Here is a 27,506-nt window from a genome sequence, read left to right as displayed (position 1 = left end):
CGGCAAGCCCCAGAGAGGGGGAGTGCCATATCGGTTTATCGAGAAGCCGAAGGGGGCGCAGCAGATCCCAGTAAGAGGCTGGGTATTACAGAGAGCCCAGAGTGGGCTACACTATTGAGGAGGCCCGGGAAGCGGGCTGGGAGACCCAACAACGTCTATCACATCAGCGAGGCTTGGGGCGTGGTATCAGGGGCTGGTAGGAGCCACGCAATAGCCCATAAGGCTAGGGTGCTTGGGGAGCACCCATTATACCGGGTGACCACAGGAGTCCGGGAGAACTGCGGGGACAGAGGTCCTGAGTAGCTGTGCCCAGGGAGTCATAGGCAGCCTCCCAACATTATATATACATTCCAACAAGACGTGGCGGGCGAGAATTAGAGGGTGCCTTGGGCCGGCCTGACACGGAGCGAGGGACCTTAAGGAGCACACGGCCCTCCGCGAGGACCCGGCCGTGACAATATTGTCAAAATCTTGGTAAATATGGAGAAATATTAATTAACCCCTCATTCAAGAGGATTCAATTTTACACAACTAAGTGGCTACCTTACAGTGTATCTATGTTTATTATCTGTTAGTAAGCTATCCTAGTGGAAGGAATAGAAAAGATCTAATACTGAATGTTGCATAATTTCCATTATACCTCCAACTTTCTTTTTTCCTTTCAGGAACTGAGTGGTAGATGTAGGAATGAGTGAGCTGCCAGAATGCATTTTCCATTAAGCTACGACTATTTCAGACAAATCTCTATAAGCCTAAATTTGCCAATGCCATTCTTTTAAAATACTGTGAATAGTCTCCATATTGTAAAATGAGTTTAAAAAATCTGATCCAAAAGGTTCAGAAATGCATTTTGAAGTATTGTGATATTATAATACTAAGACTGCCACAAGAAGAGAGAGTTTTGTTTTGTGATATTTCTGTTCTCATTGTTCTGAGATTGTCATGAAGATGGATTCTATACAGTTTTCTGCTTTATTTTTACAGCCTTTGTTATGAATATGGTCTGATTTTGTGCCAACCTTTGTCACTAGAATGAGAATCAGAATACATTATGAAAACTAAAATGTACCAAGCATTAAAATTCTGTGATAGCTTATTTTTGTGACAAAGAGATCACAGGGAGAGAATGGCACAAAATTAATCAATTATAGTGACAGTCTCATGATTGTAATAAGAATAGAAAGTGGCACTATATTTTGTGCCATTTACATAACTGAGGAATGGTATAAAATTAACTCATTCATATCTGGGAGTCTCTACTCCTGGAAAACTGAAACTTCAACATGTAGATTAATGATCAGGAATCCAGAAGCAAAATTAAAATAAAATGTCAGGTTTTTAAACTGATTTTCAACATTTCACAATGTATTTATCTGTTTACTACAGAATTAAAACTTCTCATAACACTTTTCTTCTCTTTGCGAGAGAGAAATTTCACATCATATCCTTTCCACCCAATGTACCTGGTTGAACCCAAATAACTAAACATTTGTAGGGAGTGTTAGCCAACAGAGGGGAAAAGCCCTTCAAAATCTTCTTCACAATTTTTTTCTTTAGGTTTTTCCAGCACAGTTTTGCTCCTGGAGAAAACGCTACTCTCAAAACCCAGAAAAAGCAAGAAGCACAAGACAGGCTGTAAAGAGATCTTTACACTACTGGCTCTTAGCTTGTTTCCTATGTGATATGTCAGTGAAATATGCCCTATATACATCCTTTACCCCTGTGTAAAGGTGGAATTACTGCAATTTCATTACGTAACACATATTCAGATTAAGTGCTGTATAAATCATGTGGCAATGGGATGCCAGGGACATATAAGAGGGGCGTATCCACTAAAGTTAGTAAATATACATATCTGTGCCAGCCAGGTCCCTTGAGACATGAGGGAAGATTCAGCCCAAGGGAAGGAAATAATGTTACTGCTAAGAAACCAATTTCTTGGGATTCTTTTCAATGGGAGGCAACTTCTCCTCCCACTAGAGCTGTATAGGAGGTGGTTTTGGTGATGGGAGGCAGTGAATCAGCACTACATTAGTGTCTTGTCCATGCTTCATTCTCGTTCAATGCCACCCACATCCTGAATTGTGCTGGAAGAGAAGTTTTTGCTGTTATAAATCTCTTCACTTGCAGACTTTCTAGGTGACAGTTACAAATGGCTTAACCCAAGGCTAAAATACAACCAGTTTTTTGGCTCTTCCACACCTAAGCAGAAATTAACAACATTTACTAACACAAATGTTTTACTGTCTCAACTACTGTTCAGATGAGTGCACTATACTTGGATAATACCTCATCCTGCAGAATCCCAGACAGGCAGCAGATACACATAGGTGAATTAATACAGCATAATTCTAACAACCTGAAAGTCTTTTAATTAGGTGAACACTCCTCATTCCTATGAGTTGTCTGCTACTGTCATTTCAAAAGAGTTAGCTGTATGAGGAAGAGTATGCAGTCTGGTGCCTACTTTTTTCAATAGACTGTGGAACATTGCCAAAAGCTAAAATTGAGGCTAAGAGTTAGCAAAAAAAAAAAAAAAAAAGAAATGGGCTGAACAATTTATCCAGAACAACATACAGATTTCTGGATGGATTTGGGAGGTATGGAAGGGGGTGGGGAAGGAAATAATTCTAATAGGAGTTAAAAAGTAACTTTCTTGTTGGCAGATTACACTAAGGCAAGGTGCAGACATTACACATCAACTAGTACAACTAACCAAAAACTGGTCTACGCCCATAACAGAACAGAAGTTTGGTGCACATAGACTGGGTTAAAAATGGCAGAATCCAGTCTAAGATAGGCCTGGATCGATGTGTACTCAAACTTAATTGATTTAGGTTAAACCAGTCTATTGAACATCTGTATCAGATCCTTTATCAATTCATGTTAGGTTGCTGTCTGCCAGCATCCCAAGTGTCTTTGCAGCCCCCGGCTAGTGCTCCTTCCCAGGGACATGCACTAGCTCTCACCCCACACTCGACTGTTCTGACCAAGTGCCCAGTAGCCACATCCTCAGGCTGTCAAGCACAGACTCTCTTCCTCAGCCCCACGTCCTGCCTTCAGCTGTAAGCCACAGACAGGCGGAAAGGGGAAGGGGAATGTTGTACTTGCATGAGCTTTGGTAGTAGCAGCAGCCAGCAGCAGGATGCACCCAAAAGCCCAGGAGACTTGTTCCCAGTAGTGGGGGCAGAGGGCTACATCAAGGGAAGGATCAGACTCCTCCTAGCTCAACACCAGTGACAGTTAGTGGCAGGATGCACCATGCAGCCTGGGTGCTCAAACCAGGGAGTGAAGACAGGGGATCCACAGAGGGAAAGATTAGGTGTCTCAGCACCAGTGCAGCTGGGGACAGGATGCACTGGGCAGCCCAGGAGGCTCATGCTGGGTGACAGAGAGGCTGTACCAAGGGAAGGATTAGGTCCTTTGGAGCTCTGGCAAATGGCAGGTGGTGGCAGGAGGCTGGTGAGTGCCCCTTTTCCTGCTGCTCAGCAGAAACCTCCTGGGTTTCCTGGTACATCCTGATGCTGGCTGCTGCTGGTGCCAACCTGGTGCTTATGCACAGAAACAAATAGGTTTTTACTGAATTTTATTAACAAAATGTTTTACATTAATTATTTCATTTTGCTAATTGATCACTGAAACTGCTATGTAGAATTATGCCAGGTCACTAGTCATCTCAGTTTAGGGCTGTTGCTGATTCTTTTTTAGTTTGTTTTGTTTCATTTCATTTTAATACAGCCACAATGGTAAAAAATACAAAGAAAGAATCTATTGCTAAATCATGTAAAAGAGAAACCCAGAACTACTAATATAGAAGAGAAAAGAGATGATCAGACATGAATAACCATTTTGAGTCAAATATGGTGAAAGTTAGCAATGGATATTTATCCAATGGAATATAACTAGGGAGACATAACCTAAGGGACATCCCCCTTGAGTCATCGAGTAGAAGGCACAGCCACATACTATTTTAATTATTGAACAGTTTTCATTTTTTAAATGTAATAGTCATAGATGTTTGCTATTTTAAAGACTTGAGAGGGAATATCTGAATGATTTTCACAGGGATAATAATGGTTAAATATTGGAGAAGAAAATTAATTCTTATGCTATAAAATGAACAAAAACAAACCCATCAATCACCATGTTTGTGTTTTAGTAAAATGAGATAGGATCTGTCCTGTACCACCATCTTCTACAAAAGGAAAGTCAACAGTGGTTGAAAAAGTATTTTGTCAGTCTTTGGGCTATAAAAAGAAAATACGAAATAGCTGGGCCATATCTACTTCACCTTCAGATCTGAAGAAATCAACTGATCCTCAAAAACTTGTCCAAGTGCTCTCCCAGTTTTACAGGTAGGATAATGAAAGATAACACAAAAAACCTTGCTTCTTAGTGGGAGGAGTCATTCTAGTTTAATAGATTATTCTAATAAGGGACAGTTTTAAGAACCAATCCTGCAAACACTAATATTTCTTGACTCAGTGAGTGAACTTAAACATAAAACTATAACTTGGTAACTTAAAGGTACAGGACATTTTTGTTAATATTTTAACATTGATTTCTGCATTTTTTTTTAAATTCCCCTTCATCCATTCCTGAGTTTCTAGCCAAGGACTTTGAAGGATAATTCTCTAGTCTTCGGCAAAAAAAAGAAGAAAAGAAAAAGAAACAAAAACAAGCATAAAAGAGAACCTATTACAAAGAGTTTCTGTTAAATAAAATGTTTTTAGAAAGAGAGAAAAAGTGACAGAGGTTGTAACTTATTAATATTTAAAAATATATATTACCAGCTAATACCTTCTAATAGGTTGTTGTATACCTATAGTGTGCCTATACATGTGCTTTGATGTGTTCTAATTAGAACACGTCAGAGCAGACTTGATTAATTGAATTTGCTCTGCATTCTAATTAGAAAGATCTAGCATTGCTGCAGTGTCATGTGTATAAGCCCCCATGAGTTTAAAATAGCCACTGGGGCATTTAAACTAAAGCTCATTGAATGAGCTTTAGTTAAAGGGTCCTATGGCTATTTTTAAACATACAGGAGTTTAACACAGATGCCACTGTGGCACTTTAGTTAGAGAGGCTCTCTGGGAACTGCTCTAATTAAAATGTCCCACCTCGAAGCATATGTATTGGTACCCTATGCTCTTTCAGGCCTGTACAAACCTTTAGGCAAGCTCAGTTTTATCAAGGGAAGATGTTAATGAAAAATTACTAGTAAATAGCAATTTCTAAGTTCAAAATTCAGGTTCCTGAGAATCACACTATGTTTTCAGATTACATCTGGCACCTTGCACTCTGCCCTGAGCAAGGGGCTCCATATAATACTGCTACCCTAGTAGAAGAGCTAGGAATAAAATGTGACTCAGTTTGACAGGTTAATTCCTCTTGCTTCCCTCTTGCATCGCAGGGGAGACAAGTATGTTTTCTGACAAAGGTACCTTCTTGGGCCATTGTGATTGCTGATGCATTGGGATAGGTAAGTGTGAATCCATGGTTCCTCCCACTCCTCATCCTTGTATCGTCACTGGTATAAGAATAGGAGCATAGAGGACAACTGGGTAACCTGAAGAGAGGTGAAGCCACCCATCCCATTTTCTTCCTGGTACAGCCCAGCTCACACCTGAATCCTTTACTAGTAAGCTTTTAAATACACAAACCAGTGATTTAAGTGTCAATTTTACAACAAAATTTAGGCTTATGTATACATTAAAAAGGTTCTATGTTACACTAAGCATGTCTATACAAGACACTTACTGCACAGTAGCTTAATAACACTGCACAGTAGCATGCCAGTCAAAAATCATGCTAATGTGCTACTGCGCAGTGTTATTAGGCTACTGCTCAGTGTCACAAAAACACTGTGTGCCAGGGCTACTGTGCATTAAATGTAGTTATTGTGCATTTCATTAGTACTTCATTAAACAGGTACTAAACTAAATGTACAGTAACTATTGCACATTAATGAACATGTAGATGAGCCCACTATTAGCTTCTGAAAAGACACAAAGTACATCATTACATTCTCAAGGCTCCACAGAGTTAAATACTTCAGCTTAATTTGGTCATGGGAAATAAGTATGCTAAACAATAGTGTCATCAGATTAAGCCTTCAAATTTCAAGTCCCACAACAAAATTCGAATTCAATGCTATTACCTTAGATGATGCTAACGGGCTCCTGGTATTTAGTCCATTGAAGCATAATATAGTATCCTCATTACAAAAATAAACCACTTGTCAACATCAATATTAAATTCAGGTTGAGATGATTTCTGTTGTTTTAAAATCTGTTTATACTCTTTCAAAATACATTAAGGAAAATGTCAGAGAGAGCAAAATAACAAAAATGCTTTAACTTTTTATTTAACAATTGTAATTCATTTATTTAGACTGAAAGTTGTCACTAGGAGGTACACAAGAATAATGGATCTCCAAAACAGGCTGCACGGCTGGATGAATACATTAGTATTTTGATTCAGAGCATCTTACTATCTTGGACCTGGAAGAAGAATTCTTATATTTGGAAAGTGATGGGAATTATTATATTTCAGACTCTAAGCCCTCAAGATTGCTTCATATCCCCTTCTCATTTTATTTGAATACATTTTCTTTCCTATGTCCTTGGGGTTACGTAACGAACCCATCAACTTATTGTTTCTCTGTAGTGCTAACAAAGCAGACCTAATGTTTCAACTCCAAATCCTTTTGGAAATATCATCAGGGGAGGCATAAAGAGTCATGGCCTATTCAGGCTGCATTCCTACCCATCGTGTTTCCATAGACAAAGCACCTGCTTAACTCTTATTCCAGAATTAAAGTATAAGAAGTACTTCAAAATCATTACTGCCCCAGAATAAAGTAACAGGTAGATCATTCAGTAACTTGAAGATGGGTCTAGTAGTAATTGCCAAGTAAGTAGACATCTGCTGCTGCTGTTCAAAGACTTAGTTAGTGAAGAATATGTCAGCAACATGCAGCATGAAAAGCCTAATTGGGAGATGTAGCCTGCCATCGCTCCAATAGATTTTTGGAAGGAAAAAGCCACGGTCTCTCCTTCAAAGATATGTCTGAAGGGAAAAGCTAGGACCTATTATAAGCAGAGTGGAGAAGTCAAAAGAACAGGAAAGCTCAACTAAGGGGCAATCAACATTCAAGCAGAAATGTCCCTAACTCTAGCATATGGGATGAGGAAGCAAAATTAAAATAAACTTAATATTAACTGTAAGGAAGAAGGCATTTCAGTGCTGGATAATTTGGCTAGTATTCAAAGGATTATTTGCTTTGCATTCTCTAGAGCAAAAAGAGTGCAGTTTGGTGGGTAAGTACAACCTGAATTTGTGATGTTGAAAACTGTACTACTGCAACTTCCTCCTTTCCACTTAATTATGAAGTTTTAAAGCTTTATCTCTGGGGATATAAAAAGAACAGAAGTTCAGAGCTTGAATCCAAAGGAAAGGAGGAGGAAAGATTCCAAGGAGTGAATGCTCCTCTGCCAACCTCTTCCCCCTCCAAATACTTGAATTATTTAATCAAAGTATCTGAGTTCAGACTCTTCCAACACCTATTCCTTCTTTAAACATACTGCAAACATCCAGGCAAGTGGTAAAGTGCACTTTGTGGAGTCGCAAAATGTGCTTTGTGGTGCCACAGAATGCATGTAGCACATGTGAAAGGTTCCTACTTTTCTTCCCCTTCCCTCCAGTCACAAGTTGTTAAAAAGAGGTCTTCTGCCATCTGTCTGCATGTGTGCTGCAGGGAGATGTATTTCGTATTCAACAGATTTTTTCTGCCCACTGTATATAAGGAAGGAGGAAATAAAGGGTACATTTTGGTCTGCTTTTAGCTTTTTAAAGTTCTGTTTTTAGAAGTAGCAAAAGAAATTCCTCCTTAACTGGAACAGAATTCTTCATTACTCAATATATTGTTACAGTTTCTTTTTTTGTTTTTATGTGAATGAAAGGAAACGTAGAAGGATTAGGAGTGCACAGAGAATCGAGCTTTCAAAGTTCAGTCTCTGGGCACTGATATAAGTAATATTTGTTACATGATCATCCCCTTGAAATCACACTACAACCATGCCCTGGCAGAAGTGCACAGCTGAAAAGTGCTTTAGAAATGTCCAATTATGTGAAAAACTAACCCTCATTATGAGAGGGTTCAGATAAAGACACTCCAAAGTAGAGCATCTTCTTTAACTTCTGTCTGATCAGGGCTGGGCTGCCTCCATTACTGTCTGTGTGATGGGAGAGGGAGAAGGGAAGGGATGGAGTTCCAGGCTGGGGTTTGCTCAGCTTACACTAGATGGGGGTGGGTGGGTTGAAGCCCCTTCACCTCCAATCTACCCCCTCCCTGCTTCCAGTGCAGGCTAGGCAAACCTCATACTGGAGCTCCATCCCCTCCCTTCTTCCCCTTCTATCATGTGGAGAGCACCAGAGCTGGGAAGGTGGGGCAGGGCTAGGAGAGAGAGGCTGAAGACATGCAGCTCATCCTGGATCAGCTCCAAAGTGGATATCAATACCCCCCCCCCCAGTGAATGTCTATTGGGTCTATTGGGTCAACGGAAGTTGCTGTAACTCATGGCAATTTTTGTGAAGTGCCAGGTGTTACAGAGGGAAGCTGTACCACTGTCAGTGCCCTCTGAGAGACTAAGCCAAAAACATCTCCAAAGCCAGGCCAAAGAAAAACGTGTTGCTCAATACAGTTCAAGTCTCTGGTGAACTCCTCTAGATAACTTTTTTCCCCCCTCAGCCATTTCTTTTTGTATGGCCTTTCTCCCTGTGGTAGCATCGTTCCTCAAGAAGAAGAGTGTTTCTAGCTAAATATAGTATTATAACAACTCAAACAGAAAAAAAGAAGACTCAAAAGAAATGTGAGAGAAATGAAAGGAATGTTAAGTGGATAAAATGAGAGACAGAATAGAGAAAAGTGTAGTAAAAGATTATATACCTTAAATGAAAGAGGAAAAAGAATTGGAGAAATATATAGGGACAAATTGACTTAGCAAGATAGGTCTTCATTTTTTACTAATACTAGGGTTTCCCACCTTGTTGCTTATGTAAACTGAGCTGGGTTTCTCCCTTTTTGTTCCTATATCTTGAGGTGCCAATCTGGTCACTCAAAATGTAGGTGAGGGAAACAGAAAGGCTCATCTGGTGGGTGCTTAGTTACACTAGGAGCAAGACTGCTGGCTTGGACCACTGGCCAGAGTGGTGGCAATGGCTCCAAACTGGAGCAGCCTACCCAGAATGGCAAGAGTAGCAGAAGGGAGAGGCTTTCCCAGTTTGGAGGGAGAGCAGAGGCTTCCAATAATTGTCTGTTGCAAGGTCAGGGAGCTCCAGGGCAGACCTGTCAGGCAGGCCACACCCTCTTGGCAACTGCATATGTATGATGATATTTCATTTTTAATGTTTTATATTAAACAGTTTCTTATTCTACTGCTTTGTGTAAACTGCTATCACCAAACTACAAAAGCAAAAAGAAAAAAAAATCCAACACTCAATAGCATAGTTTTTTTCTAAGCATTTAACTCAGACATGCTATGGAGGTTGTTAAATAATTTGCATATATCACGAAATCCCGAATGAATTATTTAATCACCTTTCTCACCTGATTTTATATCAGTCCAGCTCTAATCCTGAGTGATCAAAGTGCACTCCATGACCCTGATTTTAGTGGAAAAGATACTCTTGTATTTTTGTTTTTAAATGTTTTTTACTAAAAATATGACACTACAATTATTGTTAGTTAAAACTTTTCCCAGTACTTTAGAGTTCAGTCCATTAAATAAAACGTCAAAGAAAAAAAATGTAGTGGGAAGTTGACTGTCTTATGTTGAAAAATTCCATAAGGATTACCTGCAATATTCATGAATATCTTTGGTGCAAGAGAGAGAGAAATTTGGACACAGATCTAGCTAATGACTTGCACTGAAAAGATGTTTCAGATGGTCTTCAGAAAAAAAGCACATTTTAGCATCCTTTGCAAGAGCAGTATGCATATTTTAACCATGGTCATTGCAAGGTAACTTGGTTTAAACATTCATACAAGTCTACTGTTTTGAATTTATCCAAAAATAAAATGACTCAAGTCAGCAGTGTGTTTAAGAGTACTGCCATGATGGCCAGCATTGGATACATTTTGAACATAAAGTAAAACTAAAATCTAGGTGCCGTCAGCAGATTCAACAAGCAAAAGTTAAGCTTAGATTCCCATGTGCACATTCATATATACAAATGTCTAATATATTGTATCATTCAGAAGGGGGAAAAAATGAATCAAAATGAATTCAGGAAATAAGGAAGATTAAATAATTTAACAGCAGTTTAATGGGATAAAGACACTATTTTATAGTCTGTCTGTGGGTTCGTCTACACATTCATTAATGCACCGTAATTACAGTGCATTAAGTTAGTGCCCATAATAACAGGTACTAACATATTGTGCCATAAGTGGTGCTACTGTGCAGTAGCACCAGCACACTTTTTTGTGATGCCTATGTACAGTAAATTAATGCTACTGCACATTAGCATGGTTTTGGCCTGCCATGCTAATGTCACAGTAAAATTATTCTACTGTGCATTTAGCATCTTGTATAGATATACCCTGTAATGCCTAAATTGACTACTTAAAAAGAGCCAATACTATGGTTTAAAGTGATTTATTTTTCTTTGGTTGCGTTCATGTTTTTGTGGTTTTGTAGGACAATTCATACAAATAGTGGGATAAGAAAAATTCCAACCCAAAGATAAAAAAATTCTACTACAAAAATGTAGCTGAAAACAGTGTCTACATGCTACAACTTCCATAAAAAGAAAATGTGAAGTAATAACCTGTTAATAAGAGGAGAAGAAATATTCAAATTTTGATGGGTAACTTGTATTCTTTCTTATTTACAGCTTCAGTTAAATGCAGACTATGTTGAGGTGCTCAGCAATTGGGACTATATGGCCCCATATTTCATATTTCTTAATTAGAAGGCTAGATAGGTCTACTAAGACTTTACACATGGATACATGTTCTGTATCCAAAATTCACATTTGATATTTATATCATTCTTTCATTATCCATCTATATTTGAAGAATTAAATGAAGATGACTGATTTGCTTTATATATACAGGTTTCTACTACAGATATTAGACACATTGAATAAAGGTGAGGAGGATGAATGTGCAGAATGCTACACTCTGTGGTCTGTGTTTGGAAAATGCATGTATATTTTGGAAGACAGTTTTCTGAGACTGGTGAATTTATGGGCAAAATAATCCACTAAAGAACTCTTATACTTTGTACATAGCTGTTCTGATGACCTTTCATCTCTACATAAATGCTTAAATGGGCTGGAAATTTAGACCTAAACATTTGTTTGCTATTTTCTTGTTTTGAAGATTATCTATCTATAGATAAATAGATACATACATTCTTTAAAATGCTTTAAGAAGACTTATTTTTTCCCATTGTTCCACCAAAGGATGAACACTATTGTTTTTATCTTTAAACATTCTAACATATGCACACCTTAGAAGTCTCATCTAGTTCCTGATTAACGTTAATAGAGACTGCATATTTAACATACTTTTACATATTTTCTCAACAGCTTCCCAGAGTCTCTCTCTTGCTCAGTTTCAGATTTTGGCAACTATGATCTTGAAAGTTCTGTCTTATTAGTAACTAATCTACATTGCTTTACATTTACTGTAAAAAAAATCCTAAACACCAAAAATCGTACCATATTATGTTCTTGAACCCTTAGAAAAGAGTTTAAAAATTATATTTCCTTGATCATGCAAGTTCCACTTTCTTGTGTGTTTAAAAATAGTTGCCATACTGCCACCTTATGGACAACTTAGATTTTAAACATATGAGGATGTTTTCATTGTCACTTCTCTCTCACTGCTCAACTGTAGAATCCATAATTTTTCTAAATATTAAATAATGAATTCATGTTAAAATCATCCCAGGTTCAGACATAGGGCATGGCCAAGTCAGTTGCCTATTTTTTCAAAATGAGGCAACAGAGTACAGTATATGGCATCTTATGCATTTGCAGACAATGGACACATCCCCACATGCAGGGGCACGAGTCTACCATTGCAAAAAGAGCAGAGGCACAAATTTGTGCCAGTGCTTTTGGCACTGTGTGTGCCTGTGCACGTGAGCTTAGGTGAACGGCAATTTGTCCCATGTGTGGTAGGGGAGGCTGGGGCCAGCACCTGTGTTAGTCCCAACAGCCTTAACTGGGATCCTGGGGAAGTAGCAATGCTGATTCAGCCACATGGAGCCAGGCCAAAAGCCAGAATGTGGCTCTGGACAGTTGGGCTCTGGTTCTGGTGGTTAGGCTGCTGCCACGTGCATCACACCACTTTCTTTTTGCAGCTTTTTTTTATACTGGGATCTCCCAGTTTCAAATTTGGCACTGTGCTGCAAATTAGTAGTGTGGTGAACGCTTGCACATGTGCTGTGTGTGGTTTGTGGCATCTCAAACATGTGGCATCTCACCTGATTGCTGATTGAATGATGAATTAAAGCTAAATGGTGATGACAGCTAGCTATCAAATATATCAGGCTCCTCCCCACCTGAAATCTGCCAGTAAAATTAATAAGGTGATTTCTACAGATAAGAAGGGAAATTATACTAGGTGACAGCTACCAGTTTATTGGTAGTGACAAACCAAACTACACGCACATCATTTCTTCTACTATATACTCAAACCTAACACAACAGTAAGGCTGATTTTAACACAACACCGTTAGCAGAAAATAATGGACCCAAATACATTCATAGTTCCTCAAATGGAAGCTTGGAAGCTCATGTTCAACACAAACATGCATTTCCAACATCTTTCAGGTCACTTAACATGAGTAACATACCTTTCAGAGTGAAAACTTAGAACGAAGATCTTAATTATTTTAAAGTTTTACCAGGGTATTAGAGACCTTATTGCATGATTCACAAACGAAATGATGACAACAAATCAAAACATACAGTTTTTCGCTATCATTTTCTCTTTTCAAAATCTTCTGTATTGGGTTTTGGCAAATACATTTATGTGTTGTTTCCCTAGAAGAGATTTCAGGAAGAGTGAAAAAGAAACAATGAAAGTAGTGTTGTGCATCCACTAGTGAGCAGCATCACTGTGCAAATAATTAACAATAAATATTTATTTCAGACGTTTTGCCACTTTATATGTAAAATTTACCTGCAGGCAGTCCTTTTTTTTATTCAACTTTTAACCTTTTTCCTCCCTCACATGATATCAAAATTACTCAATGAAAACTGGTGGGACAAAGACTCTTATTTGGCTCTGAATTTGCATAGCTGCTAGCAGAATATGCCCCAGTTCATTACAGGGCCTATTAGGTGCTACAGTGATTAGTTAGTTAGTTGAGTAATTAAAATAATTAATTATAATTGATTAAACATTTGAAAACAGTGTATTGTATTTAATAATCAAAATGAACAGTTTGAACTGCATACCTAGTAGTATACTGTGTGTTCCATTCCTTAGCAGAATGGGTTTAACTCTTTGAATCAGTTTTGTAGTATGAATGATTACTCATATTCAATTCACCATCTGTTCTCCAGTATTTATTTAATGCATATTATTTCTGAAAACATGTTTTCCAGATAACTCACTTGCTGGAATATTTGTGAGGAATGAACAAAAATGGATTGTAAATAAATTTGAGCAAATTGTTTAAAACTCAGAAGTAGAATAAGAAGGTTTTGTCTTTTTTTTCCTTTTAGCATTTATCCATTGTAATCAGAAGGAAATGACCATGGTTAGAAAATGCCAGTAACAGAAGCAATCTAGCACCCTAATGGCTAAAAAAAAAACATAATTAGGATAAAAAAGCTGCATAAATATAGTATATAAATATAGTATGAAGAACCAAGGATCCCTCCTAAATCATCACAGTTTTAAATCTGTGTATGGTCATCAAAGGTAACAAATATTCATCAGCAGAATCAGTCATTTAACTTCATGAGGAAAGGGTATAGAACAACTACTTCCCTTTAATTCAGTATGATTTTCAAAATAGACCAACAGGACTATAACTCACACCCTTAAAATTACTTTTGATCATGACAACACATCCTCTACCTCCCCCTCCTGGACCATGACAACTAATACAGCCTCATTTATTCAAAGAGGAAGCACCGATAGCATAGTAACTGGCACATATCTAGAGGTATATAGATAGGTTACAGTTATGCATGTCATGTGCTTGGAATGCCTACTTTTATGATGTGTGACACACAAATCAAATGCTTTTTCTAAAACGAATCTTAATAAATGTATGATAATGCAGTTATAATCTGTTTTAACATTTTATTCTTCTAATGGCACTCAACAATACTTGCCTTTTCTATTATAAAAAGATAAGGAAATATTATTGTTTTATTTGTGTAATGTGTTTATTATTACATAGCACAGATATTCACTTCGAAAAAATGGACGAGAGATTAATCAAAGAGACTGCAGTTTTTCTCCTAGGATTACATCTATTCAAGAAACACTCATTGTGGACATTTATGTTTAATGCCTCCCCTTTCTGAGAGAGCCAATTAGTATAGCATTATTAGCAGGAGTTTTTGTTAATGAAGTAATTGTGCTAATAATAACTGGTCAAAATGTTTTAAAAATCCTATAAAGGAAATGAATATATAATAACTGTGTTGTGAGCAAGCTGAGCTCCTTGCATTAAAAAAGCACGTAAACAATAGATAACTTCTCTACAGAAATGACGGTCTCCTGGGAATCACACACACACATACTAGTATCATTACTGTTTTCTAGATATTAATCTATCTGTGTGGTTGTATAATACCAAACATCCTTACATCCTTGATCATGAATGAGACTTTGGGATGTAACTAGGAAATAGATTTTTAAATGTCACATGGCAAAGTCAAGAGAGTTCAAAGTCAAGCACCCATGTTAGGGAATGCCAGAATTAAGATTTTTCTCACAACCTTAATTCACCCCCCTTGTGTCTGTGAATTAGGATACAGTGTTTAATTGTTGTTTTTCCCTAGGCTATAGGCCAGCCCTCATTCAGTGTCCCAAAAGGATGGTGTTTATTAAGTAAGAAGGTATTCAATTATTTCTTTTTATCCTTATTATTTGGTGTGTGGCCTTAGGCATTATTTACTGGACACTATCCAAATCTGGGACTGATTAAGGAATAAGTAAGTCTCTTATGACCATTTTTATGGTGTACCCAGTGCATCTTAGTTCTTTACAAACCTTTAACAAATTTATCTTCATAACATTGCATTGAGATCAGGCACTATTTATAGTCTCATTTTACATACGGGGAACTGAGGCACAGAAATTGGCCAAGTTCACCGATGACATCAAACTTTGGGGTAAAGCGTTCACACCTGAGGATGGGCTGGTGATCCAGGCCAGCCTTGACAGGTTCAGAAAGTGGGCAGATAAAAACCTGATGAGACATTCAATATGGAAAAATGTAAGGCACTCCACCTCGGGGGGGGAACCCCCCCCCCCGCATCATGCTTATAGGCTCGGCAGTGCTATGCTTGCTAGCACCACGGCTGAAAGGGATTTGGGGGTCATGCCTGACCACAAGATGAACATGAACCACCAATGCGATGTCACAGCTGATAAAGCGAACAAATCTCTGGCTTGCATCCATAGATGCTTCTAAAGAAAATCCCAAGATGTAATCCTCCCACTGTACTCAGCCATTTTGAGGCTGCAGCAGGAGTACTGCATCCAGTTTTGGGCTCCACAATTTAAAAAGGATGTGGAGAAGCTTGAGAAAGTCAGGAGGAGAGCCACACACATGATCAAAGGGCAAGAGAACAGGCCTTATGATGAGAGGCTGAGAGGCATGGGACTCTTCAGCCCAGAAAAGCTCATGCTCAGGGGTGACATAGTGGCTGCCTATAAGTATATAAGGCGTGTACATCAGGATCTGGGGGGATGCCTGTTCACCAGAGCGCCCCAAGGGATGCCAAGGTCAAATGGTCACAAACTCCTCCAAGACTGTTTTAGGCTGGACATAAGGAAAAACTTCTTTACTGTCTGAGCCTCCAAGGCCTGGAAAAGACTACCTCCGGAGGTAGTGCAAGCACTTATTCTGGACTCTTTTAAGAAACATTTGTATGCCTATCTTGCTGGGATCCTTTGACCCCCAGCTGAGGGGGCTGGACTCAACGATTTTCCAAGGTCCCTTCCAGCCCTAATGTCTATGAAATCTATGACATTAATACAAAAAATATCAATTACTTTGGAGCACCTAGTTTGAGTCTCTTAGGACCATTTCAGATTTGGGGGTGTTCAGTGCTTCTTCAAATCAGGCAAGTGTCTAAGGTTAATTACTCAGAAAATAACTAGCTGATGGAGATAAGGAGTTAATGATGGAGATAAGGAGTTTTTGGGGGGTGATATTTATTGGACCAACTGGATGGCTGGGACAAAATAAGATAAACTTTCAAATGCAAGGTGTGAAAAAATGGTTTAAGCAACTTGGCCAGCATCATACAAGAAGAATATGGTAAAGGCAGGGATAGAATCCTATTATCTGAGTAGTATTTGGTCACCTTACACATAACTAGCCTCTTGTTGGTGAATCAGTACTGCATATGAAGAAATAAACTATTCTTTTTGTTCTTGCATTTCTTTACCTCATTCATGCCACACCTCCAAGTTGTATAACAACTGAAGCAGGAGGCTGGCCTATAGACAAAAGCCATGTCCATTATCCAACTTTGATTCATTACCAGAATTAATAATATATTCATGCATGAAGCAGAAATCCCATGAAAGGATGTTAAGTGGTAATACTACCTGCCCTCATTTGTGTTGAATTCCACCTAACACTCAAGCCAAATTTACTGATTTATACCCATAAATATACTAATAAAGGGCAACTCTAGTCTGAGGAATAACATGGAAAATCATCATCCATGGGCTCCATCCCAATCTCATTAATGACTTACAGATAGTATATAAAGAGAAAAATAGGTACATTTTACAACTACTGGCCTCTCAATCTCAAAATGAGATCAGAAAATCTAAAGCCATTCTTTCTGAAATACCATCAACAGTAGCAGATTCTGTAGACAAAGTATGTGAAGGAGTGTTCCACAACTATAGATAACTGTAGTCATTTACAATATCAAGATGCTCTTTACTTATTAATTGTATTTGTCACTCTCAGATGTTTCTCTGATTTCAGTGCCTATAGAACTAAAAAACTCAGTTCTATTGTATGTGACACTCTTACTCAAGTAATTTGTTTATTAGATTTATTTTACCAGAATTATAAAACATGTAAGAACTTCTTTTAGACTTAGCAAATTCATAAATGGCAACAGAAAGAGTAATCTGTTGATCACATGTCAATTTGGTTGACAGTCCCTTGCCCTACATGATTCATTGATTTCCTCTCTCCTACTCACCGGGCTAAAATGTGTGCAAATAGATGAGGCATGCTGCATACCCTGAACGTTGGTTTACCCAGTGGGTGAGCTGAATTCAGGAGTTGACATCCCATCATTGTATGGTTTTACAGCAAATAAAGGTATGATTGTAACCCAGGTAGAAGTAGTGTGGTGTCTTAGGCTTTCAGAAGGGCTAACAAGCAATGTTTTCTTTCTGCTTGCTGCTTCATGCTGCGGTGTCTTCATTACTTTTCTTTTGCTAGCTGGATCAAAACTAGACTAGGCTCTCCTGCTAACAGCCATGAAATGTTTAACACAGAGAACAATTAGCAGAACACCTTATCTGATTTCAGATGGGAAAAAACTTAGGAGAGGTCTTCAATACACCTGGACCTAAACCAAGAAGGCTCTTCAGAGGTCAAAGACAAAATCTTGAATTCCACCTCAAAATAAACTAAAAGCCAGTATATAGATTGCAGAGCATATTTCTGTCTGCTTTCACTGAAAGATGCCACTAGCAGTTCTATGCACAAAAACTGACATGGATAAGCATGCCCTCAAACACAGGATACTAATAATTTAATTCAGACATTGATCAAAGGCATGCATAACTGAAACTATGTTAAACAGGGACATATCAACAGATCACAGTTTTCCCTTTAATGACAAGATTTCGTACCCTAACCAGTTATCTCTGATACGTAACTTCAAATGTCTGCATACATGTATAACATGCATAACATTCATTATGTTTCCTCAAGATATCAGTAGCATAAAAAAATGGAGAAACAGAAATCCAGTATATGATGGTTTCAATGTTACTGTGTAACTGCTCCTCACTGTGACTGAAGATGTCACAGTCATGTCTTTAACATTTATTTTTGTTCTAGTAACATGCCTAGCTATTGCATACAGGGTGGGGAAACAGAATGGAGTGCCACAAAGGTGTTATTAGTGGAAAAAATGCAAAAAAAAAAGCACAAAAAAAAAAAAGTTTATTTTTGCAGTAAGTGGGACAATTAATGGGAAATAAAGACCTTTCAATTGAAGATTATTAATTTATAACTGCAGCATTAGAAGGTCTAATAAGGAAGCTGTAAATAAGCAAATTACCAGCTGACAAAAAAATATCACTATTAAATGAAATGAGCATCCTTTAGGCAAGCTAATATTTTGTTTGCCTGGAGGCTACTTCAAAAATGAACTGCACAAAAGAAAATAAGATAATTTTTTTAAAGGTTTAGTCTGTATGTTTAGACTAACTTGAAAAATAAACTTTCATACTCAAAGCACAGTGTTAGTTGGAACAAAGTAACAGCATGACGGGTGACCTCCCTGGTACAACACAAGATTAAAGAGATTCTTGTACAGCTATTTCTCCCCCTTCTTCCTTTAAAGGTGACTTTTACATTGTAAAAATCAGTTAGAACATGCGCGTCTTCCGAAGGTCAAACTGTAGAGTGCTTTTTATCATGAAACAGAGGGAGATAAAAGCTACTCAGTGATTTATGTTTGCACACTGCACGAGATGTCAACTATGAAATGTAACCTTGGTCAGCTTCTCAAACAAAACTGACTCAGGAGTGCCCTTAATGGCCAGAATCACAGCTTTTCCTGAGTAGTTCATAAAAGGTTCTGCATTACTTAGGAAAAGAATATGTTTAAATAAAAGTTGTTTTTTTTTATTCTATTTGATTTTGAAAACTTTCCCCTCCACCCATTTTTAGTCCAATTCAATTTGAAATCAGTGGCATTCAGATGCACGCCTAGAAAAATTATCTGGATAGTACTTTTTGTGTGTGTGAAAGTACAGAGAAATCCAACAGTAGATGACTATCTGGTTGGGTTTTTTTAATATACTTCTTTAAAATATCCTCTATTCTTTAGTACAATTCTACTCAGTTAATTCTGTTAACTAACCAACTTATATGAGTCAAGTTGCACTGTATGGATAAGTTACAGGGAAGGAAAGTTCTATATTTGCATGTAGGGTAAGTTTCTGAAAAAAAAATATTTTTGTGAAATGATACTATATTGCATGGTGAATATCTCTGCTCACCCTCACTCCATTACTCCCTACTTACAACAGTGAATTGAGCATGAACTTTGAAGAAGCAGAGGAAATGCCATACCTTATTAGATCAGTGATCTATCAAAATAGCATCCTACCTGCAACAGATGCTTTTAAGCAAGAAACAATAAGAAGCAAAATAGTGCCTTAAAATAATTAGAGATTTAAGCTGTCCAGAGGAGAAAATTCTACTAAACCCACTGTAGTCTGGTTATGCCCTGAAACAGGAATTGTATTAAACCCTTATGTTTCAATACCTTATACTTTTAAAGCCTAAATAATGTAACTGTGGATGTTCTTCCCATTTTCCAAATACATAACTAAGCCTTGTATTGAATTACACTTGCACTCAATGTCCACATGAAACAATTAAACCAAATTAAACAAAGCAAAGGAAAACAAATCCCTATTGCTGCAATCTTAAATGTTAGTTTTCTGCCCTGATTTCTATCTTGCTTATCTTGCAAGTTTGTAAAGCACCAGTATACTTATAGGGTTTTTCAGAGCATATTTCAACAGAATAATTCATCAATACTAATTTTCCTAGAAGCCTCTGAGACAGGAACAGAGAAGTTGGTGCCAAACCAAGTAGAAGAGATAAGAGACCCTGACTCTTAGGAACTTCATTTTTACAAAGGAATAAATCAACATCTTCTCAAGACCACTGGGGAACTGGTTCAATCTAGTTCCCCAGGTATTTGGAAAAAAAGGGAAAATGTTAAAATAACAATTCAAGGGGAGGAGCTAAAGCCTGTCCTATTCTGTCAAAAGTAGGTGTCTAGACTACATAAAGTAAAAATGAAGACCTAAGTAGGGTGAATGTAGAAGTGCTGTCAACCCAGAAAAGAATCAAAATCAGAGAGGAGAGAAGGTGCCTTTGTTCTTCCTCAGTGGTGTTGGGCAATACACAATGCTACTGTTATTGGTCTAAGTAATTTGGCCAATTTCAAACATGCCCACTGTCTGATAGTTCCACAGCTAGTGTGTGTACTTAGCTACTAATAAAAAGAGGTCAAATAATAAATGCTAGGACTCAGTCCTTGCCATACCTGAGGGTATGGATTCATATATAATGATTTGAAGCAGGAACTGGATTTGTATTAGCAGTACAAGGATGATTTGTGCTACTAGGTATTTCAGCCTTTGTAAGTCTTTGTAAACATGCCCACTGTAAACTAAACGACTCCTGAATGCTCAGAGTGGAACATCCAAGTAGTTAATAAAACTGGGCTTCCTACACTAGATTCTGACTACATGCAACTGAGGCAAGAGTGCCTGCCTATAACTGCAGAAAGATTGAAACAATTACTTTGACAGGACAATATCATGGTTAAGCTCAAGAGAGTAAGGAGGAAGCCAATCCTATGCCAGCACCTCAGTTTAGGAGAAGACAAATGCAGTAGGCTTGGCCTATTCATTCGCTTAATCAGATATACCTGTATTACTGTGGTCATGTACCGGAAGCCCCTTGTTGCTACTGTTACTGAAGTGAAGGGGGAGCCAGTTGTGCTAGAGCTGCTCCCTTCAAATAAGCTGGACCACAGTGCAGAGGAAGAGGCACAAGGTACATCATGCTGTGGTGTATTGATGGACTCAGATTGTTTGAACCGGGAAACTGCACTTGAGAGACAGATAATGACACTGCCTTAGCCATTGGCGCCTGAAGACACTCTGCCAATTAAATTCCAATGCTTCCACTGATATAGGAGAAGCACAATACAAAGCACTCTTCCCACATCATTAGAAAATGCTTGTGCAGTTCCAAAAGTGGGCATGCCCAGTCTTTAATTTCTCTGTTTTTCTGTGCCCTTCAGCCAAATTACAATAGCCATTTGCTCAGGTCCAGGGCTCCAGCACTCCCCCAGTCTTTTTTGACACTCCTGTGTAGGGTGAGCCTCATTTTACCAATAATGTATGTTCTGCAAAGGAGTGCCAACACTGAACATTCATTGCACCATCTAAGTCCTCCAAACAGGTAACCACACAGGAAAGAAACAGAAAAGAAAATGCCACTCAATAATCTGGACTTGTATGCAAATACTTCTTTGAAGCCAGTTATCAGCAAATAAATAGCTTACAACTGCACAAATATAAACAATCTACAGAAGTGTAAACGAAATCTCTAAAATTAATTTGCATTGTACACACAAGGATTTGCGTGTTAAATATAAATATGTATTCCTCTACCACAATACATTTGTAATATACAGGCCTTATTTCTGACAGATATCACATCCATTTTGCTATTTAAAGCAACTTAGTACAGTATTCATTGTTTATTAATGGATTTTTTCTGTAATTTCCCCCTAAGCTCTACCTTGAAGAACTATTTACAAAGAACATCACCTCTGGAGAGATTTTAAAAAACATATAAATTACCCAGGCTCATACAATAGGCAGAAAAGGCAGAGTACCTTCATATTTTCTACGGAAATCATTAACATTCTACAAAAAGCAAGGGAGAGAAGAGCAATTAAAAAGACATTAGAAAAGGGGAATCTAAATAGTACTGAATTCCTACAACACACCCCTCAATCAAACAAATGTTTAATATTTTGTTTCCAGCTATTTTACCTGATAACTATGTTTATTTACTGTCTTATACTAAAGGCATTTTTTTTTTATTAGCATATGCTTATAGTACGGTGGTAAATATAAACACATAGGCAAATAAGTCAACTCAGGGCTTATCTAGAGGCTATTAAGCATTTATAATATGCTATATGAAAGATTTACAAAGCCACAGGCTTATCTGGGACTGCTGTGAAATGCAGCTCTCTCCACTGGGTTTAATGGAGAATCATGTGATGTTCTCAGAGGGGTAAACTCAAAGCTTGCTTATAAACCATGTCTTAAAAATACATGCTTTAAAATTTACTGGGGGAAGGGCTTCACGTTAACTGTAATTATGGCTTGTAATTGCCCACTAAATTAAAGAAAGACACTTTTCATACCCACACTCTGTTAGTTACATAAAATCTACAAGTGTTTTATGAGTCTCCTTTAAAATAGCAATTAGTATATTAGTGCTTAAAAACAAGTTTGCCTTTGTCTGGGACTTGTTACTTCTAATAAGCTCACATAATTATTCCTACTATTTTGGAACAAGTGTCACTTCACTTGTTTAATCCTTGCTGCTCACACATGGCTAACTGGATTTGAAATTTTCCTATGATTATTTAATTATTTGTCATCAATTAAACTAATTTACACTAGTGCAAGGAGAATGTAAAATGCTATTTTTCAAATCTACTTTACCCAGATGGTACAGGAAAATGGAAAAATCAAGCCACCAAAGTATTCTATTAGATTTATGAGATGCATTAGGATGGAAGAGAAATTGATTTGAGGGGAGAATGTTATTCAGGGGTATCTATGTTTGTAGTTTAACACAAAAATAAGGAGGAATGCTATCTTATTTTCTTATCCATTTTTATTGGAATGATTACTAATGTATAGGGTGTGGAACTTTCCAGAGACTGCTTATGACTTTTCAGCTTAGAAAAAAAATGTTTGGGAGGGGAATGGGGGGTGGGGTGGTGGAGAGGAAGGGGGGAGTGGGATATATTATTTACTATTTCTCACAATCCTAGATCTAGAGGACATAAAATTAAAATGTAGGTTGTAGGTTTAACATTTTTTAAAAAGGAAGTTCTTTCTCACATAGCAAAATAACTAACCTGTGGCATTCATTGCTGCAAGAAGTTGTGGAGGCTGGTAGCTTAGCCCATTTCTAAAAGGGTTGGACCAATTCTTGGAGGAAAGGTCGATCAGCAGGTATTGAACAGAATAGGTAAGGTTGAAGCATCTGAATTCTGGGCATAATATCCTATATGTTTTAAACTTAAGGGACATAAAGAATTTTGGTTGGGATAATCTGCCGTTCTTGATGGATGAACAAGATGACACTTGCTTTACATTGAAGCCATTATTAAACCATGGACAGAATAGATTACAGCTTCAAAACAAAGGGCATCTATACATGTGCTCCAAAGTGGAGAGTGGGGGTGGCGGGGGTGCGGTGCTTTAATTACAGCAACTCTGAGAGCCACTCTAATTAAAATGCCTGTAGCATCATGTGTATTCAACGTACCATGCTTCAAAATGGTGGCAGGGGTACTTAAATAAAGCTCGTTTGACGAGCTTTAGTTAAGGCACCCCCAGTGCCATTTTGAAACGCAGAAATGCTGAATGCATGTGATGCAGAGACTGCTGGAGCATGCTAACTAGCACGCATCAGAAGATTCACAGCGGGCTCAATTAATCAAGTCTGCTCCACCACATGCATTGGAGCAGAACTCCGGTACATGTATGGGTGCCCAAAATCAGGAATAAAATTGAGTTGAATTCAATGTGTAAGAAATTTTAAATTATTTTCATGAGATTTTAACTAGAAATTATGAACATTCACAGATAGCTGACTCACCAGATTTCATTACTTGGTTGGGGGGGGGGGGGGGAGCGGGGGAGCTTCAGAGACTAGCTGCCCTCATGATTCTTCCAACAATTTTACCCAACTCAAAAGAAAACAGCCTTCAGCTATATCCAGGTTGGAAATAGATCAAATATTTTTCAAGCCCCAAACCAAAACCATACTGGCAAATTAGAGTCTGGAAATTTATTAAAACAAACACATAAATGAACAAAATTACGACGTTGTTGACATACTTTGTGACACGCCCTGACTCTGGGTTTCAGTTAGATGCACTTTTAGACAAGGTTGTTTGCACACTTTCAGAATTGCCCTTCAGTTCCAAACCTCTCTCTGCCATCTGCTACTTGGCCACTGAGAGCAGGATGAGGTGCTCCAAGGTCATGTTCCTTACCTATGGAGCCCCCACAGTGGGGATCCTGCTTCTTGCCAGTGTAGGGGGAGTCCAGGATCAGGGTTCCCCTGCACCAGCAATAAGGCATGATGGGATCTAGTGCACAATTGTGTGAATCATGCATTAGACCCCATCACGCCTTCACCTGCACATGGAGATGGGGCCCAGAAGTCCTTCCTGGTCTAATTATAACCAGTAGAATAATTACATCCTTTCAGACATATCCCAAGGATACAAGTTCATATTTAATTTCCCCACTGTGAGAATTGTCTTTTCCTGAATAGACTGAGTATCCAGGTGTTGTTCTCCCTACAGGCCTCTCCTTTTAAAATGTAAATTCATCAGTGTCTGGAAGGGCCTAGTTCAAGGGCCTCAGACCATATTTTCAATGGTCTATATGACTGGTCATTAAACATGTCCATATCAGATGTTAATTCTCAGAAATTATTTATCTCAATGTGAATAGGGCAAGAACACTTAAGTTAATTACTGCCCTACTGAACAGTCTCAGCCAAAATATAAAACAGAAAATTTACATTCATATCACTTAGCATAATTTATCCAGTCATGATAATGATAAGGATAAATCCAATTTGAAGCTACCTATATGTGAAGACTATGAATGCCATATTAGTAAAACAAACTCAAGAAAAACATACATGACATCCCATGAACACCACATGTATTGTGGGTTCATGATGCTTATTTTGAAATATTTCATAATTCACATTTTTACATACATACAGATTGTGAAGTTTTTTATTATGATATTACCTGTACAGAAGATGAGACTATAAAACACTGTGTAGTGTATCGGAATGAATGCAGCTGAAAATGCATTGATATGTAAGGCAGGTAGAGCACAATGAAAATGATATCAATCACAGCAGTGTCTCTCTCAGCTTTAAGAAACTGCTAAATATAAATGTTCTAGCTGAGGGTCAGCGTGCTGGAACAGCTGCAGCAGGGTGGCATGTTGTAGCAACCAGTTCAAGGGTGACCAGGTGCACTGTTGAGGTGACTTGTTGCTAGGACTTCTGGGATGGGACATTGACTACATTCCAGTGGGAGTTCCCCCTAGTTGATTAACGGAGGTGGCGTTGCCAGTGTCCTTGGAGGAGACCATATTTTCTGCCTGCTAAGGGAAAGGGGGAATTCTGCAGATGTAATCAGAAGAAAAATTGATGGGGTGACAGTGCTGTGATGTGTGAAACAAGCAAGAAGAGAAAAATAATACCATTAATAAAAATAAAAGGTTTTTACGAAAGTGGAATACACTAAAGAGAATAGGCATTCCAGCAATTATACAACCTGCTCTTCAAAATAGATTTAACTTTAAAATACTTGGCAATTGACTCCTAGAATAACATCCTAAGATATAGGCTCTTGCCTTTTATATTTTAAGAACTTAAATAAAATGTACCTATACTATTAACAAAAAACTGGAGTTTATATTTTAACTTTTTTTTTTTAAACCAACCAACCAAACAAACAAAAAAATCACTAAATGTTTTTGCTTGCTGGAAAAATGATACATAATCTTATTTTCTTGTTTAGTACCCACTTTATAAATCACATTTTTTAAAGAATTATACAAAAAGGGTACCACTTAGCACAATTTTGTTACTGTTGGTCCAAACACGCAAAAAGGAAAGATCAGTCAACCAAACAAACATCATCAACATGCATTCTTCTTAATTTGCAAAATTATACAGTATATTTGGATTTTTTCCCCCTTCTTGAGCACCATCTGCAGTATTTCAACCATGTAAAACACTTTTTAGTGCCATAGGGAGCCTTATATAATTTGCATTAAGTTTCCCTGAGAGTGGTGCAAACGGTTTGTTATGACATATTTAATCAAGTTAACTCCTATTAACTCTTAAAGCCAGCACAGGAAATACTTATATGGTACAGAACTATGTATTTCCCTTCACTAAAAATAATCAGAGAAATCTCCTAGCCTAAGTTAAGCATAACTTACTGGCTAACCAAGGGAAATGACTGGAGACAGTCTAAACATCTAACTTCTACAGGAAATATTTGGATTTATATTTGTACCAAATGGATCAATTCCAAAGTAAAACAATCTTAATTCAGGACTTCTGCACACAGTGCAATTTTCTACATTGTAAGCCAGGGTTTCAACATACTGAAAATGAAACGTTTTTAAAATCTCATTTCAAAAAAGCATTTGATGCTTAAAAAATTGATATTTAAAAATGTTTTTGGGGGTGGGGGGGGGGAGATTAAACAAAAGAATGTGGTCCTGGTGTGGGCCTCTGAGAGAGAGAGAGAGAGAAAGAGAGAGAGAGAGTACACTGTCCTCCTCATGGGCTCTAGGTCCTTAACATCACCTGAAGTGTGAGGCTTGTACTCTTGCTGTTACCTGCTCTGTAGTACATTTAACTATTTAGTGTTGTTCAAGTGACATGGTCATGCTAACATCACTGGCACATAACTATTCCTTACCAATAAGGAAAGCACACCTTACTGTAGGTTACCAACCTAGACAGCCACAGCTTTTGTTCTAGGCTCAAACAGAATTTGTTGTAAGTAGTTCAATTTCTCCCTAAGGCTAAGTACAGACAGTCAAAAAGTCTAAGGCTGAATTGATTCAATCTTCAAAGGTTAGTCTAAGTTTTGTAGACTGAACCGATAAGCAAATGAACAGATATTCACTTTTGACTCTAGAACTGCAGCCACGTGCCTGCAATGATGTAGGCCACAAGCTGGGGGAAGCTATAGCACACCTCCCTGTTCAGCTGGAGCAGACAGCTTGGGCTAAGGCTAACCTGCCCATCCTGAAAGAGGGGACTTGCAGGGGAGGTACAAAGCATCCTGGCATGCTGGGGGACTGTGAGTTAACTTGATCTAGAGGAAATCTGGGACAGAAGTTCAATAAACTGATTTAACCTAAATCAGTTAAGAGTGATACTACAGCCATCTTGGTTTATCTTAAACCAGTTTTGGCCATTTTGGAAGTGGTTAATTTCTGTTGTGTTATAGAATTGAACTGGTTTCTGATCACTTATACCAGTTTGTGTGTAACATCTGTCCCTAGCCTAAATGTTGCTACAGACTGCGTCAACCATTCAAAGCAATGTAAATGGTCAACAAGGATATACAATATACAGGGATGCTAGAAACACAGTAAGTCAAAGAAATTGTCTCCCTGTAACTTTCTG

General features: G+C 38.0%; 1 long non-coding RNA gene across 2 annotated transcripts in view; it reads right to left on the bottom strand.

Moving 5' to 3' along the window:
* Positions 1-27,506, bottom strand: part of LOC112549356 — a 243,696-nt gene that overhangs the window by 31,440 nt on the left and 184,750 nt on the right. Inside the window, exon 3 of one of the 2 annotated variants that reach the window (XR_003092758.1) lies at positions 25,291-25,475. The exons of the other annotated variant lie outside the window; for it this stretch is intronic. This is a non-coding gene — a long non-coding RNA (uncharacterized LOC112549356). Of the gene's footprint in view, positions 1-25,290; positions 25,476-27,506 lie in introns of those variants that run through there. 2 annotated transcript variants of the gene reach the window in all.

The sequence above is a fragment of the Alligator sinensis genome, unplaced genomic scaffold (assembly GCF_000455745.1).
Source record: "Alligator sinensis unplaced genomic scaffold, ASM45574v1 scaffold392_1, whole genome shotgun sequence".
NCBI classification, from domain to species: Eukaryota; Metazoa; Chordata; order Crocodylia; family Alligatoridae; genus Alligator; species Alligator sinensis.
This window is presented reverse-complemented; position numbering and strand designations above follow the sequence as displayed.